Below are 19,619 nucleotides of genomic sequence, written 5' to 3'. Positions count from 1 at the left end.
TCAGGGAGACATTTTTGTAAACAATGAAGGTAATGGAGAAGGGCTTAAAGTTACACATTCTCTCTAAGAATTATGCAGCCACTGGTGGCTTATGCTCAACAAATAATCCTATATAATAAAGAGCTAATATGCTAATGGTCATGATGCCCTCACGCCTAAGGACAGATCAGCAGGAGGCTGCATGCACGGCAGGTGCGAGTGGGTGGGGACTTGACGCTGCATCCCCACCTGGTGCCGGCCAGGGATGTGATGCTGTGTCCCCCACTGGCAGAGCTTGACGGGGGTGGGGTCAGCTGGGTCTGGGTCCCTTCTCTTTTAATGTGCACGAATTTTGTGCACTGGGCCACTAGTATTATAATAATGTGGCTGCAACTTCTTTAAATGTGTTCTAGTTAATTTGGTAGTTCACTAAAAGTATCCAAGAACTAAGAGGTCTTTTCTCTAAGATGATCACCATCTAAATTAAATACATGATGGGATGGAAGGACAATCTAGCTTTGACATTTGTCACCCCATTGATCGCCAGGGTTGATTCAGCTGATCTGGCTGGCTAGTCCACATGCATTCCTCCCAAAGTAAATGACTTTCCTCCTGGAGGAGAGGACCAGTCTTCAGTCAAGGGTATATGAGTAGCTGCTAGAACCTCCAAACAAGCTTCCAAAGTCCATTTGTAGGAGAACAGAGGGTAGTCAAGCTTTCAAGACTCCAAACATATACATGAGCCACTGCACGCAGAAGTCAGTCTGCCTTTAAATTTTTTTTAATTAATTAATTAATTAATTAATACATGATGTATTCCATGACTGTGAAAAACCAGGATAAACAAAGAATGTTCTGGAAACAGCCTAAGTGCCCATCAGCAGACGAATGGATTAAAAAACTATGCTATACCTACACAATGGAATACTATGCTACTGTAAAAAAGAAGGATCTCTTACCATTTGTAACAACCTGGATGGGCCTGGAGAACATTATGCTAAGTAAAATAAGTCACACATGATCTCACTCATATGTGGGATATAATGAACACATATTGATGAAAAATAGATCCAGAGACAAAGAAACACTGAATAGACCATCTAACCTCAAAGAGAAGGCGGGGGTGGGGAAGTAAGAGTTCAACCAAAGGATTTGGATGCATGCATATTAGCAAAACCAATGGACATGGGCACTGGGGCAGTAAGGGCTTGTGCTGGGGGCTGGGAGGGGTCAGAGGTGGTCAATCAGGAGAAAAGGAGACATATGGAGTACTTTAAACAATAAAATAAAATAATTTTAAAAAAGATGTTCCTTAAAACTGAGAGCGACAGCTTTTATTGGGATATCTAGGGTTGTTCTCATGGTTTTAATTGCCAAGTTCAGTAACTTTCTCCTGGGGCTTTAAAATGATTAGGGTTATTTTCTTAATATTTAGAATAGTTTTATGATTGTTTTTTAGACCACTCACCTGCTTTGGGGACGAGGTTGTAGAATAGTATCACACGTCTCTATTCTCCTTTAGTTTCTCTGTGTTATTGGACTATCATGTCAGCTTCTCTCCTTGAAACTGTTTGATTTTAGTGTTCTAGAAATACCGTGCTTCTCCTTTATTTCATTGACCCTGCTTCTGTATCCCCCTTTATTGCTCTGTGTCTGGCAGTCCTTCATCCAATGTATTATCTTGGGGAGAAAGGTCTGTTATTCACTCACTAAATTTACTCTATGGAAGAGTTATTCATTTCTATGACACTATCTACTACTTAAATACTCACCACTTCCTATTGGGGGGGGACGGGAGGGGGTCAAAGATGGCGGCGAATATTTTGTGATTCTCCCATTAAGAGATAGACTCTCTGTTTCCCCTCCCTTTGGATCTGAGCTGGCCCCGTTTCCTTTTTGAAGCAACCCAATGGGACAGAAATGGTGTGGGGTTATTTCTAAGGCTGGACTAAAGAGAATTGTAGCTTCTGCATTCGTGTCCTTGAAAGGTTCCTTCTTAGAACTGAGCCACCTTGCTGTGAGGAAGCCTGCACGGCCCTGTGGAGGAGCAGCCAGGCCTCTGGTCATCAGATTGAGCTGAGCTCCAGGCCAGCAGCCAGCCCAAGTGCCAGCTCTGTGATTGAGGCGTTTTGGACCTTCCAGCCATCCCAGGATTGAAGCCAGCACCATGTGAAACAGATTGCCTCATCATCCCACAGAATCATGAGAATGATTTTGCTATTTTAGCTGCTGAGTTTTGGGATGGTTTGTTACATAGCAATTAAGAGCCAAATTAACAACTGACTGTACCTAGAAGTGCGGTGCTGTCATAACAAAACATCTGGCATGAGCTTTGAGGCCAGATGGCAGTGAAGACCTGAAGGGCAGTGAGAAGGCTATTAAATGTTGGCTGGGTCCTCAGTGGGTGACTCGGTTGGTTGGAGCATGGCCCCACACACCAAAAGCTTTCGGGTTTGATTCCTGATCAGGGCACATACCTAGGTTGTGGGTTCCATCCCCTGTCCAGGTGTGTGCAAGAGGCAACGGATCAATGTGTCTCTCTCACATCAATGTTTCGCTTTCTCCCTCCCCTCCTCTTTTCTCTAAAGGTCAATAAAAACATATCCTCTGGTAAGGATTAAAAAAATATATGTTGCCCGGAAAAACAGTGAGGAAACTGCTATTGGAGAACATAAAATGGTACTGTTGTGTTTGTGTTTTTTTTTTTTTTTATCATAGCAGAAAATATCAGCAAAACTGTCCCCTACATGGAAGATTGAAAATGAACCTAATGAATTTGTGGGTCTAACTTGGGAGATTTTCCGGCAGAATATCGAAGTGCTAATTCGATAGTGCTAATCCTCAATGCTATGAAACAATGTCCTCAAGTTTTTTTAACCACCTATAATCAAAGTATTGCAGAGATGAATTTAAAAAGAGACTATTCCGATTTTAAGTCAACTTTAGAGGAAATATTTCCGGATGATGATTTTCTAGGGTCATAAATAAAACTGTTTCTCATGGCCAGCTTCCTTACCCAGCAAAAGGTACTTCAAGTAAGAAATGTCCTCAGGTCTAAAGATTAGGTCCAGAACACTGCTGCCATAAAACTTGGTCTCGGGCTAAAAATAAAAGCCAGGGCATAGCTATAAGACCTTATATTAAGATTTCAAAAAGATTTAAGGCAGAACCTCCTAGATCATCTCAGCTAGATGTAAGAGTCTCTAAGAAACTTAAGGACATTGTTTCATAACATTGAGGATTGAGGAACTGACTTAGGTAACACAATCCTGGATTTGAAGCCTGAACTTGAGGCCATAGTGGGCTAAAACTTTGGGGGGCAGGGACTTGGGGGAGGGTGAGCAGACCTGGTATGCATGGGAATGTAAATTTGGGGACAAAGAATGGGCTCTGGTGGTTAAACATGGCTGCAATTCCTTGGCACTCTTCCCATTGAAAGGTGGTCGCTTCCTCTCTCCTCGAACCTGGGCTGGCTGTGTGACTCCTCTGGCCACTAGAATGTGTTGGATGTGGTGACACTAGCTTCCAGGGCTCTGCCATAACAGATCTGCAGCTTTCACCTCTGTGCTCGGAGTGCACCATCTTAGGCCCCAGCTGCCTGGCTGTGTGAGGTCAAGCAAACGGCCACGTGAAGTCTCACATGAGGGAACTGCCAGCCAGCAGTCAGCACCAGCTCCCCGCCTGATGAATGAGGACATTTGCATCTTCCAGCTACCTTTGTGCCAGCCAACACCATGAAGTGGAGAACCACCCACAGAATCACGAGAAATAAAACTGTTGTGTGTTTTTTTAAGCCTTATGGTTTGGAATATGCAAAGTAGCCAGCCAACATCCTTGCCATCTGTATGCGATGAGTGGCAGCCTCTCTCTGGCAAAGGCTTCCTAAACATCTTGGAACATACTGTTTCCTTCCTTCTGCATTTTTGTAGGGTCAGCTCTTTACTGTACCAATATTTATGGTGCACTGTGTGCTCGAAACTGTGGAAGGCACTACAATAGCATAAGATCAAAATCTGAATCTATTTGATTCCTGCTTCTCTCTCTGGTGTTGGCCAGTGGCTTGAGTTTTCACTTGCAGTGACTATTTCATTCTTTGCTTTCTTTTCAAATGCATTAAACATTTCCCTTATTATTTCTGGCCCACATGGTTGAAATAGCCTTTCAGCTGCCCCCTTGCTTCTAATCCCTCCCCCTTCAATCCGTCCTGCAAATCTTGACTCAGTGACTCATGTTCCCCGGCCTCTCGTAGCTGAGCCTCTGAGGCTCATGGGGGAGATGATAGCTGTGCCATTACAGTCTGTGGGGGCGAGGAGGGGTACCCTAGACATCTAGGGAAACAGGAAACATCCAGAAGACTTAAAAAGGCAGGCATTTTCCCAGATATTTTATTACTAATCTTTCTTGTGGGCTTTCTCCTCCTGCAGAGATTTAGAAATGGTAATAATAATTTGGCCTTACCTGGACCACTTGCTCTGTGGGAGTGGGGCCTAGGTTTAGATTTCATTTTATTGTGCTCCAGGTGATTCTGATGTGAAGCCAAAATTGAGAACTGCTGTCATCGATTTGTGATTCTTATAAATGGTCTCCGCACCAGCAGCCGCCACATTTGCTAGGAATTTGTTAGACATGGACATTCGTGGGTCCTGCTTCAGACTTAATGAATCAGAAACTCTGAGGGAAGGGCCACTCACTTTGTGTCTTAATAAGCTCTCCAGTGCCTTTTGTGGATATTAATAAAAGAGAAACGCTTTATTAGATAAGTCTGAGTTCCATTCCAGGTCTCTAAATTTGGGAAGGGTGTTTGTTATTTGAAAGTTGCTATATTGACCAGACCTGAAACAATTGGTAAGAGAGATAAACTGGTATGCTAAGTGTCTTGCTAGTGATTATTTGGTACTTCTCAGATCTCTAAAGAGTAGTTCAAGGTATTCTCTCTTTATTATTTAGTTTTTAAAATATATATATATTTTATTGATTTTTTACAGAGAGGAAGGGAGAGAGAGAGCTAGAAATGTTGATGAGAGAGAAACATCGACCAGCTGCCTCTTGCATACCCCCTACTGGGGATGTGCCCACAACCGAACCTGGGACCTTTTAGTCCACAGACCAATGCTCTACCACTGAGCCAAACCGGTTTCGGCTATTATTTAGTTTTCAATTACAGTTTGGGTTCAACAGTATTTTGCATTACTTTCAAGTGTACCATAGAGCAGAGAGACATTCATTTGGTTATGAAGTGTTTCTTTCAATAATTCAAGTGCCCACCAGGCACCATAGGTAGCTTTTACAGTATCATTAAATACATTCCCTATACTTTACCTTAAATCCCCAGGACTATTTTGTAACTGTTAGGGTCGCCAAAGGAGGTGTGCACGAGGCCAAAACGAGTAAAGAATTATGAGTTTATTAGGTCATCTGGAAATCAGATGGGCTAAGCCCCCAAATAGTGCCAGCACCCAAGGACAGTGAGTCAGAGATGTTAAAGGATCCTAGGCGAGCTTTTTCAGTAGGGAATTCTCCGGGCACGTCCAGATCCTGGGCAAGTGCAAAGGGGAAAGTTACTAGTCCTAGTAAATGGAATGTGGTCTAAGTGAAAGGGAAAGTCGATTGCAAAATGATCTAAAGGTCAGTTTCCTAGGGAAAGGGGGTATCGATTTCATCAGTTGATAGACCTAACAGTAACTATCAATTAGTGCTTCTTAAATCGCATCACCTTTTTCACCTTATCCCCTAAACCCCCTCTCAAAGGGTTATTTAAAATAAAGGAACAAACTTCTCAGGGATACTGATGCTTTGTTTCCCAGAGAGAGAACTCAAATAGGTGAATTTAAATATCAGTTAGCTGTAGGATCGGCCCAAGAAACATCTTGAAGTAGTACTAAACATTTTGAAGGGGTATAAAATGTCTTTTAAATCAATTTTCAGTGAGTAAGAAGACAAAAACCCCATTTTGAATTGTTTAGCTATATCCCTGCCTGGGGCCAGAGAACAGGAATCTTTGAAGTACCTGCCAGTTCTAAGCATACAATGACTCTAAATACCATCTGATCATCATTTGTTTATTTTGTCACTGGTTATTTTGGAAATGCTTTCAAAGTAAAGTAAGGACTGGTGGAAAGTAAAGATGCCTAACTTGAGTGTTGTTGTTCCAGTCTGGGAGACTTTGGGGTGAGATTGTCAAATGAAATTCACGTGCTTTGAAAAGCTTTTATGATTTTTTAATAAAGTTTAAAAGTTAAAGGAATGGGATTAGGACCATAAAATCTTTTACTCTTAACATTGTTTCTTTGAACTGATTTAGTGCATTTGTGTATGAGAAATAGAGATCTGATTTGGATTGAATCCTCATTGTTTGCAATAATATGGTCTGGAAAAAATTTCCTAGACACAGAAACGGTATTGCATTCTGTAATGACAAAGGACTGCCATCCTCCAGCTCTCCAGTTAAACACTTCAATGAGAAAAATTAACATCAGTTAATATATCAGAAGGCTTGAGACTTTCCACGCATCATTACATTCAGATGTTATATGTTTATGTATTTACTCTTAGGTCAATGGAAAATGTTTAGTAGGGGGGAATGCTAGCTGAGAAAGTAGATTATATAATCTGTGATTGGAGACATTGCAGAAAACTGTACATTTGCATCCTTGTTTTTCAAAAGATTGTAATAGAACCCAGTTACAGTGCAGATGTGGGGTTAAACAGATATCTTCATCAGTTGGGGCTGCTGTGACAAACTACTATATAAACTGGGTGACTTACAAACATGTATTTCTCACAGTTCTGGAGGCTAGAAAGTCCATGTTCAAAGTGCATTGTGTCTGATGAGAGCTCACGTCCTAGTTCATAGACAGCCACCTTCTCGCTCTGTCCTCAGATGGTAGAAGGCCAAGAGAGCTCGCTAGGGTTCCTTTTATAGGCACATACTCCCACTCAGGAGGGTTTCCCCTCTGGACCTAACTAGTACCTCCCAGAGGCATCACCTCCTACCACTGTCACATTGGGGGCTAGGTTTCCCACATACATCCAGTCCATTACAGTTGAAGAAGGCAATTAAATATTCAGCTTTTCCCTTAGCATTTGAGAGAACCAAGTCTGGCATAGTAAAGGGATTGAATGAGACAGTATGGTCTAGTGGACAAGACTTGAGATTTGAGTCTGAGGACCTAGGTTCTTGTTATATCTATTTCTTTCTGGTTTTGTCAACTGGGACATGGTAACTTTTTTGGGCCTGCCTGTATTTTTCTTTCTATTTTTATAAAATATGAAAAATAATATTTATCTCAATATAAAAATAATATGTATCTCAATGGCTTGTAAGCATGACACAAATTAATATAAATGAAAGTTATTTGAAACTAGATAGTAGATTATTATTAATAATAGACTTTTATTTGCTCTTTTATTGACAAGGGACTCATCAAAGGAAATATGCATTCGAGGAGAAGTTTCTAATTCTTAAAAAGACAGAAGTTCTTTACAGATAATTTTCAGTTAGAATAAAATATGGTGAACCTGAAGTGAGTTATCGTTCTCTGACAGACTAGTTACAGTAGTTTCCCACTATGATTATTTAAAAATGTTACCATAGGTGGAGATTTGCATTTCTCTGCTTCATAGAAATATTATGTTTAAAGTAGAAAATGTATTTGCAATATTTTTTAAAAGCTGTACTGTATGCCAGAAATCTCCTCATGGCTGACTAGCATTTTGGAAAGATGCACTAATTTCTTTTCTGGCACATTACAGATGCAGCACAATGGGAGAATATGTAAAATGTTTCACACACCAAATGTCTTTATCATGCTTGCTGCACATAATTGCAGGTGTATATCGCATGCGTAAGCCTTTGGAAAATGTGAATGAGAAACTCATGGCTCGGTGGTGCTACACATGAATGAGTATACAGCTCGTTTGTCATACACACTAACTGTGCTCTCTGGCCTGCAAAATAATTTGATACTGGTTAGTAATTAGTAAGGAGGCTTTACACATACACATTTGTAAATCCAAAGTAACTTTCAGATATGCCCAATTTTTTTTATCTTTGAAAAATGATAAGGAAGCAAGATTATTGCTAAAAATATCTGCAATACAGTTTGGGGTCAGTAAGTGGATTTCAGGTACTTAATAAACCATATTAAATGAGGATCATATCTTCAGGGCAAATATCAAACGTATACTAACCTTCCCAGCAACATTCAGAGGTTACGTAGGCACTAAAATTTTTCACGCTCAATTTAAAAAAAATTTTGTTTTAGAAAGTTGTCATATCTCAAATTCATTAATGCATATGTAATTTAAACTATTGCAAAGTATTATTTGAAGAATATACTAAAAATGGTTTTTATTAATCCTCAAAGATAAAAAAAAGAATATATAATAGAAGGGTAATTACATTTAATAAATACCATAATTTCAGAGAACTTCAGCCATATTTCTGAGCTGTGTCTTAAAAAGTTATTTACTTGTGACTATTTTGTAATGAAATCAGCAGGCTAAGTTTTAAGAGTGTTGAGTCTTCTCATTTAGACAGATGTGTGGTTTTAAATCAGAATGCAGAAATTACAAGGTCTGACAGGACATCTGATAAATGCAAGCAAGACCAACTGTATGAGGACTGAGTGAGGGAAACTAACATTTGTAGATTGCTTGGGAAAAGCTAAGTGTTCATCAATTTACTGTAGTCTTGGGATTTTAAAATCTATATCTAAATTTTTGTAGAAAATTTTCTGTCATTTAAGGAAGTTTGGGGAGTGAGTATGATCTGATCTGTGAGTGAGGTTCTGTATATATAGCTTTGCCAAGATGTGCCACAGTGTGGGAAGTGAACTGATTTATGAAAATTTACTTCTAATATTATATCTTTTGATGGAGAAGTTCTGTGAATACAGTATCTCAATTTTTTAAAGTAATTGCAGCTATTTCAAGATATCTATGCTTTCTCATAGAATGAAGACACACACAGAGATGGTGTTTCTAAGAAATTTTAAAAGGTGTAGGCCTCCTGATTGAAGCATTGTCAAATTATTGGAATCATTTTTTTATTGTTGTAAGTATAAATATTTGAAATATGTTATTTTGGTCAATGTTGGCTTGTGTTTTTTGTTGAATAAATATTCATTCTCTGTCAGATACCATTGTCATTGTTAGAGTTGTTTATCTTCCCCTACAACTTCAGTTACATACTTGAATTAATTTAACTCAGGACCCTTGAGAAAACAAAGTCATGACACGTGAGCAAGAAGAGCCCTTAGAGATGCTCTGGTTCATACTGTGCATCCATTACAAGGAATTCCTTTGTGATATCTCTAACAGATGATCATCTTACTCATCTAATCCAGACATGGGGAATGTCCAGCCCACAGGCCACGTAAATCCCACAAAATCATTTGGTCACCCCTATGTTAACTAACTATTTGAGTTAATTAACTATTTGACCAAATACAACAGGCTACTTTTTAAGGTGATAATTTTATATGGCTCATGAATAATGTTATAAATATCAAAATAGCCCTCGGCAGGAAATAGGTGCTCCCCTGATCTAGAGATCCTGGTAGGGAGAAGGGCTGAACTGTTTCACACAATTCCCAGTTCTGTGGCTGTTCCATCACAAATTGAATCAAAATATGACTTTCTGAAATGGCACCCACCTAGTTCTGATTCTAGAGGAAATCCACTTATTCTTTCATCAAATAGTCATGCAAAAATGTGAAGAAATTATCAGGTTCCCCTCTACTCATTTTTGTTGTTTTATTTTTCAATTACAGTTTACATTCAATATTACTTTGGTTTCAGGTGTACAGCATAGTGGTTAGCCATGTACTTTATAAAGTGATCTCCCTGATATTTCCAGTACCCACCTGGAAACATATTTAGTTATTACAATATTATTGACCATATTTCCTGTGCTATATTTTACATCCCCAAGACTATTTTGTAACTACCAATTTGTACTTCTTAATCCCTTTACCTTTTTTTACCCAGTTCCCCAGTCCCCTTCCTGTCTGGCAGCCATCAGTCTGTTCTCTGTATCTATAAACCTGTTTCTGTTTTGTTTGTTTGTTTATTCTGTTTTTACATTCCAGCGTAAATGAAATCATATGGTATTTGTATTTCTCTGACTCACTCATTTTACTTAGCATAAGACTGTCTAGGCCCATCCACTTTCTCTGAAATGATAAGATGTCATGCTTTATGATTGAGTAATATTCCATCCCTTATATGTACTACTGCTTTTGTATCTACTCATCTATAGTTGGGCACTTGGGGTGATTACATATGCTAGCTTTGGTAAATAATGCTGCAGTGAACATAGTGTTGCATATATTCTTCCGAATTAGTGTTTGGGGTTTCTTTAAATATATACCCAGAAGTGGAATCACTGGGTCATAAGGCAATTCTATATTTAATTTTTAGGGAAACTTCATACTATTTCTCAGTGGCTGCACCGATGTACATTCCTACCAACAGTGCATGAGGGTTCCTTTTGCTCCACATCCACACCAACACTTGTTATTTGTTGTTTTATTGATGCTAGCCATTCTGACAGGTGTGAGATGGTATCTAAATGTGGTTTTTATTTTCAATACTCTGATGATTAGAAATATTGAGTATCTTTTCATATGTTTATTAGCCATGTGTATGTCCTCTTTGGATGGTATCTGTTCAGGCATGCTGCCAATTTTTTAACCGGATTGTTTGTTTTTTTGATGTTGAGTTATATGAGTTCTATACAAATTTTGGATATTAATCCTTTATCGGGTGTAACATTGGTGAGTATCTTTTTAATTTAAAAAAATTACTTATTTTGTTATTCCTCAACTGAGGATATTTTTTCCTTTGACTTTTAGAGAGAGTTTAAAGGAGGAAGGGAGGAAAGAAAAAGAGAGAAAGGGGGAGAGAGATGAGAGAGACAGACAGATTAGTTGCCTCCCACACGTGCTTAGGGCTAGGAATCAAACCTGCAACCCAAACCCACAACCCTTCGGTGCACCGGCTGATTCTCTAACCACTGGGAACATCAGCAATCAATATTTACTTTATATGTCCATCAATATTTACTTTATATATTTAGGGCCTTTTATGTTGGGTATATAAATGTTTGTAAGGGTTATATCGCTTGTTGAATTAATCCCTTAATCATTATGTAATGTCCTAGCCCACCTTTTTTGGTTTCCATTTGCATGATATTTTTTCCCCATCTCTTTACCTTCAGCCTGTGAGTGTCTTTTGTTCTGAGGTGAGTCAGAACAAAAGACACTCACAGGCTGAGGCCTGTAGTGCACCAGGCCTCTCTTACAACACTAGAGGCCTGGTGCACTACATTCGTGTACTTGTGAGGGGGTGTCCCTCAGCCCGGCCTGTGCCCTCCCACAGTCTGGGAGCCCTTGGGGGGATGTCCGACTGTCAGCTTAGGCCCTCTCACCATAGGCCTAAGCTGGCAGTCAGACTTAGTGCTACTGCAGAGGCAGGAGAGGCTCCTGCCACTGCCACTGTGCTCCTCAGCCATGAACCTGGCTTCTCACTGAGCAGTGCTCCCCCTGTGGAGCACACTGACCACCAGGGGCAGCTCCTGCATTGAGCATCTGCTTCCTGGTGGTCAGTGTGTATCATAGCATCTGGTCTTGCCACTGTTAGGTTGATTTGCATATTAGCCTTTTATTATATAAGATACACACACACACACACACACACCGTATTTTCCGGCATATAAGACGACTTTTGAAACGAAAAAAAGTCAACCGAAAATCTGGGGCAAAAGACCAAAATTGCACAAAAATTACCTGCAGATCTTGACAGCAAAATAAGTCTTTTCTTTGAAGTGGGGGGTAGTCTTATACAGCGAATATAGGCCTAAACCTATATTTTAACTGTAAAATTAGGGTCGTCTTATACGCCGGAAAATACAGGGTGTGTGTGTGTGTGTGTGTGTGTGTGTGTGTGTGTGTGTGTATCTTGTTTTATTATTCATTCAACTACTCTAGGTCCTTACAATGAACTATTCAATCCATGTAGATTTAAGGTGATTATTGATAGGCACTTATTTATTGCCATTTCATTCTTTTCAATTATGTTTCTTTCTTTTTTTTTTCCCCTCCATCTTCTTCTTAAGCCCCTTAAATATTTCTTGTGATACTGATTTGATTATAATGAACTTCTTTAGCTCTTTCTTGTCTGAGAAGTTCTCTTTCAATTCAATTCTAAATGATAGCCTTGCCAGAAAGAATAGTCTTGGTTGTAGATCCTTGCTTTTCATTACTTTGATTATTTTGTTTCAGTCCCTTCTGGCTTGAAATGTTTCTATTGATAAATCAGATGACAGTCTTATGGAAACTCTTTTGTATGTAACTAACTGTCTTTTTCTTGTTGCTTTTAAGATTCTCTCTTTGTCTTTTACCTTTGACATTTTTATTATGCTGTGTTTTGGTATGGGCCTCTTTGGGTTCATCTTCTTTGGGACTCCTGTATATCTCTTTTCTTCACCAGGTTAGAGAAGTTTTCAGTTATTATTTATTCAAATAGATTATTGATCCCTAGCTTACACTGTTCTCATTCTGGTACCCCTATGATGCAGATGTTGTTGCTCTTCATGTTTTCCCAGATCTTTAAACTATCTCACTTTAAAAAATGTTGGTTTTTGTTTTGTTTTGTTTTTTGCTGCTCTGATTGGGTGTTTCCTGATACCTTGTCTTTCATATCACAAATTCTATCCTCTGCTTCATCTAATCTGCTATTGATTTATTCTAGTGTATTCATTTCTGATTGTTGTTTTTTTGTTTGTTTGTTTTATTTTTTTCCTACTGAAACAGAAACAAAACATATTTACAGGACCTCAAGTCAGATTGCTATAGATATAGGAGAGGGCTTCCTCCGTGAAAAGAATTCTTCTCCATTTAAAAAACAGTGAAAGGTGACAAAGTATCAGGAATCTAAAAATGCGTTTTTTTAGAAATCAAAATAAATACTCAAGAAAGTTGTCTCTGCAAAATAAAACCCAGACCTCCTGCTTATAAAGCTAACCTGGAAGCTGGATCACCCTACTAAGCAAATAAATGTCCTCTTTTCAAATGTATTTTGCAGAAAATTGTCATTATACTTTTGGCAATTATTTTTGGTGTTAATCTTCTCCCGAGGATATTTTTTTCATTGATTTTTAGAGAGACTAGAAGGGAGAGGGAGTGACACAGAGAAAGAAACATCAGTGTGAAAGCACAATATTGATTAGCTGCCTCTTGCATGCTCTGTACTGGGGGTTGAGCCCAGAACCCCAGCATGTGCCCTGGACTGAGAATTGAACTGGCAACCTCCTGGTAACCAACTGAGCACACCATCCAAGGCAGCAAAATGTTTTATTACATGGCAATGTCTCTGGGAGGGATGAGCATTAAGTTGAGAATTTACCAAATAGCTTCTTAAGAAATGACAAAGATGGAGCCATGTGACCCAGAAACTGGAAGATGATGGGTCAAGGTTTGCCTACCTTACTATCTGCTTAGGATTACCCTCACCACAGATAGGACTAATCTTAAAAAACTATTGGCAGATTTCAGAGCTTTCTCACATTCTTTTTATTTTTGTTTTTTTTATTTTTCCACTTTCTCCCTTCCCTCTCTTCTTCCTCTATTCCAGCTGCACTTAGATGTTTCTGCATAATGCAATGGAAGGCATGGAGTTTGGATTGGTGGGGGGCTTCAGGCCACAGAAAGATAACCATTAACTGGGTGGTTTTGGCAAGTAACCACTATTTGCCTTGATGTCCTCACCAATAAAATGGAGATCTCTATTTTCTTTTTAACTTTTTATTTATTGATTGGACTTTAGAGAGAGAGAGAGAGAGATTGAGAGATTTATTGTTCCACTTATTGAAACATTCATTGGGTGATCCTTGTATCTGCCCTGACTGGGGATTGAACCCTCAACCTTGGCATTTTGAGATAATGCTCTAACCAACTGAGCTGTCAGAGCAGGGTGAAATATTTATTTCTTAATGCAGCTATAAAACTAAACAAGCTGATTTAACACAGTAAATGGAATACATTAGGTGCTCAGTAAGGTCTTGTTCTCTTCTTTACCCTTTCTTTTTCTCTGTTGACTTCCCTGCTTCCTTCCCTCTTTCCAGCATCCAAAGATCTAGCAAACAAATGATCATTCCTCTAGGATTATATCATAACACTTCACTGAAATTCAGTTTAACTGGGGCAAAGCCGTAGACAAACAACCAGCATTAACTGTTGCTTCTCCACTTTGAGAGGACTTTGAGGGACAGGAGTTCCTGATCACCTCGCTGAGAGCCATGACTGTGGGATCTGTGGATTGGGCAGCAGTTTTACGTGAACAGTGACTGGAGCCAATCCCAATCCCAATGTGAGGTGTTCCCGTCAGATGGAATCGTCCCCTCACCTGGTCTTCCAGTGCCAGGGGACAGGAAAGGAAAGGTTTTCCGGCTGACCCAACAAAGTGTTAGAAAAAGACTGATTTCATCAATATTAGTAATGATTTTTTTTTTAATGAAGTAGATTATAAATTCACTGTGTTTGTGAACATGCCATTTCTCAACATTGATCAAGAATAGTGAAGGTTTTGAATAAAAGAACTAGTGATCACAACCACAGATATCCAGAGAGCAGCCTTCTGTAAATCTTTGAACTTTTGTAGCAAAAAACGAATAGTTTGTGCTAAATAAACGGTCTTGAGCACCTAGCATTATCCAGAAGACAGTTTGCACCTAAAGCACCATAACCTAGCCTTCATATTCTCCCTGAGACAGGAAATAGAAATATATAAATCAAAGGCAAGCTATACAGAAAAATCTGCCAGTTTTAGTTACTGATTTTCTTTTTTTTTTTTTTTAAGAGTGTAAGTTTCGATGTCTATATGTGTGCTTTTATTATTTTTATCAATCTACTGCAAGTTTTCAATGTAAACAAGCTCTTAGTTTAAAAGAATAACCAAACTGATTAAGCTGCCTAAAAAGGCAGCTTTTCAGGACTTTGGTCTAATTTGCAGTCTTCCAGGCCAACTTAATAGTGATAGCAAAAACATTTTTATAACTGCATCCCAAATGTAGAAAATAGCCTTTACATTTTCAAGATAAAATTATCTTACTGTTAGTTTTGTAACACACCATAACTTAGACAACTGCTGAAACCATTTACTGCTGTGATTTGGAGTATGAACCTGGGAATCATGCCCTCTATAAATTATTCATCACATCTATTAAAATCAGCTTCCTGTTGATCCTTTGTGTTTTTCATATCCAACTAAAATGCTTTCATATTTAAATATCACTGCAGCTGTATATATAACAGTTTTATTGAAGCCATGAATGCTTCAATTATGACTTTTGTTTCATTTCACTGAAGAAAAAGCCAAAGCATTTTTACAACATTGTATCAATGAAATGCAAAATCAGATACCAGCCCAAAAGCTTTGTGGATCTGAGCCCTAGTTGGTTTGGCTCAGGGGATAAAGTGTTGGCCTGCAGCCTGAAGGGTCCCAGTCAAGGGTATGTACCTTGGTTGCAAGCTTGATCCTTGGCCCTGGTTAGGGCGTGTGCGGGAGGCAACCAACATGTCTCTCTAACTCTCCTCCTCCATTCCACTCTATAAATATCAATGGAAGAATATCCTTGGGTGAGAATTAACAACAACAACAAAGAGCATTACTGTTAGGATTTAAAATAAAAAAAAAGCTTTGTGGATTTAAAATGTTTTGGAGAAATATGTGGAAATTTTAGGTATTTTTTAGTTTTTGTTGTTGTTGTTGTTGTTGTTGTTTTATTTATTACTAGAGGCCCTGTGTACAGATTCATGCAACTGAAAGGAGATTAATTAGAAGAAATATTTTAGAGGCCGGGGAGGGACTGTGGGAGGTTGGCTCCAGGGCATGTCTGGCCTGTCTCACCCAGTCCTGATCACCGGATCCCAGCAGCAGGCCAACCTACTGGTCAGAGTATCTACCCCCTGTCATAGCAACCGGTCGAATAGTCAGACACTAGCATATTAGGCTTTTATATATATAGATAACATATGTCACTCCTGTTTGTTTTTCCTTTTTATTGAATTTATTAACAAAATTATATACGCTTTGGTGGCACAATTCCACAACACATTATCTGTACATTCTATTGTCTGTTCACCACCCCAAGTCAAGTCTCCTTCCAATACCATTTATCCCCCTGGCATCACCACACTTTTGTCCATATCCATGAGTTTTTTTTCTCTTCTTGTTTTTTTCTCTGTCTTTCCCACCCCCTCCCCCCACTACCCCCGCCCCAACACCCGGCCCTCATTCAGCTTACTTTCCTGCTCTCTCTATATGAATCTGTCTCTGTTTTGCTTGTTAGTTCATTTTGTTCATCAGTTTCCACATATGAGTGAAATCATATGGTACCTCTCTTTCTCTGAGTAGTTTTTTTTTTTTTTTTTTTTTTTTTAATGATTTCAGGGTCCTTTTGTGTGTTTACTATCTCTTTATTGTGGTTCTCACTGAGCTCATTCATTTTCTCCTAGCTTTCTTGAGCATCTTTACAGCCATTGTTTTGAATTCTAGATCACTTGCCTCCATTTCTTTTAGTGTTTTTTTTTCTCATATTCTTTCATTTGGAGCATGTTTCTTTGGCTCCCCATTTTGGCTGTCTCTCTGTATTTGTTTCTGTGTATTACATATCTGCTGTGCCTCCCAGTCTTGGTATGGTGGCCTTTTTCAGTAGGTATTCTGTGGGGCTTGGTGACACACTCTCCCTTGTCACCTGAGCTAAGTGCTTCAGGCATGTCTCTTGTTTGGCTTATGTGAGCCTTCTTGTTGTATTTGAGTCTTGAGTGCTATTGGCCTGTCTTGATGGTGTTGATTCTCAGTCTAGCTGACTATGAGAATCAATCTTGACCATAGTGTACGAGTTACTGTCTGGGGGCTAACCCCACAAAGCACACAATTCACCCCAGCTGGGTATGGTGCCTGCTGACCTCTCCCTTCGGTTGTGCCACTTATGGACTAATTTGGTCATGCTCTGATGGGGCCTGAAGCCTGTCACCTGGTGTGCTAGTTCTGGGGCCTCTTGTGAGGGACTCTAGTGCAGGTCAATGTCAGGCGCTGCCTGTGACCAGTTTGGAGCTCCAAAGCAATTCAGTTTGTGGCTGCCTCTGTGAGGCCTGGGTACATGGTAGGGGCCAAGCTGTGTTTTAAGCCTGGCTTCTACCAGCACCAAGCCTAGGGGCAGGTGAGTAAAAGGCTCAAGACACACCTCTGCCTCCTGGTTACCTTCCAGGTTCAGTCACTGAAAATGCCTCTGGTAGTATTCGAATTGTGTCAGGTAGGTTCTTAGTGAATCACCAGGTAGGGGCAAGTAGGATTCATCGAGTTTCTAGGTTTGAGGCCATTCAACAAAAGCCTCAGTGTACACCAAGGCCAACCACCACCTGCCTGGGAGCAGCAGATCTGTGTGGTGGGTGGAGTCTCAGGGAGTTGCGAGGGTGACGACAGCAGAATTCAACAGATGAACACAGACCAAGATATGGGTGTGTGGAAGGAGGGCTCTGCACAGGGTCGGTGGTGGCTCTGGTCAGCGTGTGAGGGACCTTGCCCTAGAGTCACACAACTCCATCCTTCCCCGTTGTCTTCTCCACCCCTCGAATGTGCTCAGATCTTCTTGAGAGTTTCCCAAAGAAGTCTGTGCTGCTGCCAGACTGACCACAGACAGCCAGCTCCTGTGCGGGCGTGAGCTCAGCCTTGTAGAGCCACAGGAAGTCAGGTGGGTGAGGCTAGTGCACTCCCCAGGCTGACAGCATGGAGAACGGTGGACCCAGGAAAGACGGTGCCTGTGGATGGTGTCAGGAGGGATTTAGTACAGCTGTCCCTTTAGCTCTCTTCCCTAAGGCACACGACCCAGTGTCCCCCTGGATGACTCCAGTCCTCTCTGATCCATCTTCCTTCTACCGGAACCCACAGTGAGTGGCCATGAATGAGATTTTTTTCCTCTGGCTCTTTAAGAGGGTGCCCGGGTTTCTAGCAAACTGCTGTCTCTCCCTGGTGGTCCGAATCGCCACTGATTTTCACAGCCACATCTTATTTGGGCTCGTCTTCCTGGCTCAGATGCTCAGGGCAGGGGATCCCAATACAGGGTTGAGAACCCTTGCTCTTAAGGAAGGATCTTTGCAACTAAGAGATCCCTCCAGACTTTTATCTGACAGCCCTTTTCACATCTCGGCCCTTCCTACCAGTCTCTTCTGCAAATCCTTGATTATAAGGCTTATCTTCCACCGGTCTTCAGTGGGTTTTTCAGGATGATTGTTCTATGATTTGTTGTAATTCCGATCAGTCCTGGGAGGAGGTGAGTAGTTTCCATCTACTTCACTGCCCTTATCTCAGCTGAATATCGTCAGTTACCTGTGTTTCTCTGTAGATAATGGTTTGCAGACAAGTAGCTCCTGATTTTTTTTGTTGCCCACTTAATTTTTAACCTATGACTCAGTATTGAATTCTAGGTGTGATCTCACCAGGCAGGTATAGAATGACTGTTGTCCCTTTATCTGGGTTCACCTATCAATGTGGCCCCAGATTATAGTAATATCGTAACTGTAGTTGGCACTAATATAGCACATAGCTATATTCATCATAATAGCTATCACACTATTAGCTAAAAGTATATATTCATGCCAAATAAAAACCTTAAGTATTTTTCTCATGATCATCCATTAATATGTTCTACCATCCAGCCTGCTACCACATTTATGGCATTTTGGGGTCTACGTGCAGGACTTTCTGTTTGTCTCATATACTCCTCATGGTTTTGGTTTTTGTCTTGTCTTGACAAACAATTATGGCTGACTGCAGTTGGATGAGGCAGAATGAGAGGAACTGAGAATTAGAATTAGACCCACTAAACAAAAGGAGGGAAGGGCTGACGAGTTGTATAATCAAGACCCACATCCTAAAAGGAAGTCGCATCCATATAATATGATGTTCAGCGAGGATGCAGGGAGAAAGTGGTGCTCCAGTCCGGCAGTTAAAATCAGTGTCATGGATGCCCTAACAAGTGGGAGAGCAAGAAGGTATGGGGCTCAGGATCAGAGGATAAGGAGTATGTTGGAGCTGACCAGCAAAAGAGAGCACACTGATTAACAGATAACAGAGCATTTGTAATGGAATTCTGGGGTTCGAGGCAGTCCGTCTCTCTAGGGGGACGAATGAGCTCAAAAAAGGCTTCCTTGGGGGTGCTACCAATACTAGGATATCTAGAAAGAGAAACTCAGACCTAGGAAAGATGCTAAGACTTCAGATTCAAGAAACTACAAGAGAAGCCCATGAACATAGGTTAGAACTGAACCACCAGCAAGAGACAACCATGCCTGCTATGGTTTTTCTTCTTTTTTCTTGCCAAATGCACTGTTAGGTTCAAAATGTCCTTTTATCTCTCTTGCTCTGTGCCCTCTTATAGAAAGTCTGGATTTTACTAATTAACAATTTTTAAAAGTGATTTAAAAATATTTTTAAATGACTTAATGTTTTATGTAATGCCTCCTGAACTTTACATAAACCATTTATATAAGGAACATCGAGTACTTTTAAAGAAACTGAAAAATCCACCTTGTTTTTCTGATGGCAAAGATAATTTAAGAATAGATTATGCCCTTCAT

At 40.0% G+C, this 19,619-nt stretch overlaps 1 protein-coding gene across 7 annotated transcripts in view; it reads left to right on the top strand.

Annotated features, from left to right (window-relative positions):
- Positions 1-19,619, top strand: part of LRRC8B (leucine rich repeat containing 8 VRAC subunit B) — a 78,009-nt gene that overhangs the window by 44,691 nt on the left and 13,699 nt on the right. For 4 of the 7 annotated variants that reach the window (XM_084872321.1, XM_084872319.1, XM_084872322.1 and 1 more), the window contains one exon: positions 8,934-9,034. The exons of the other annotated variants lie outside the window; for them this stretch is intronic. The gene's annotated coding sequence lies outside the window, so the exon portion shown is untranslated. The remainder of the gene's footprint in view (positions 1-8,933; positions 9,035-19,619) is intronic. 7 annotated transcript variants of the gene reach the window in all.

The sequence above is a fragment of the Pipistrellus hanaki genome (genome assembly GCF_964339955.1).
Source record: "Pipistrellus hanaki genome assembly, chromosome: 2".
Lineage (NCBI taxonomy): Eukaryota > Metazoa > Chordata > Mammalia > Chiroptera > Vespertilionidae > Pipistrellus > Pipistrellus hanaki.
The sequence above is the reverse complement of the archived record's forward strand: the minus strand, read 5'-3'. Positions and strand labels throughout refer to the sequence as shown.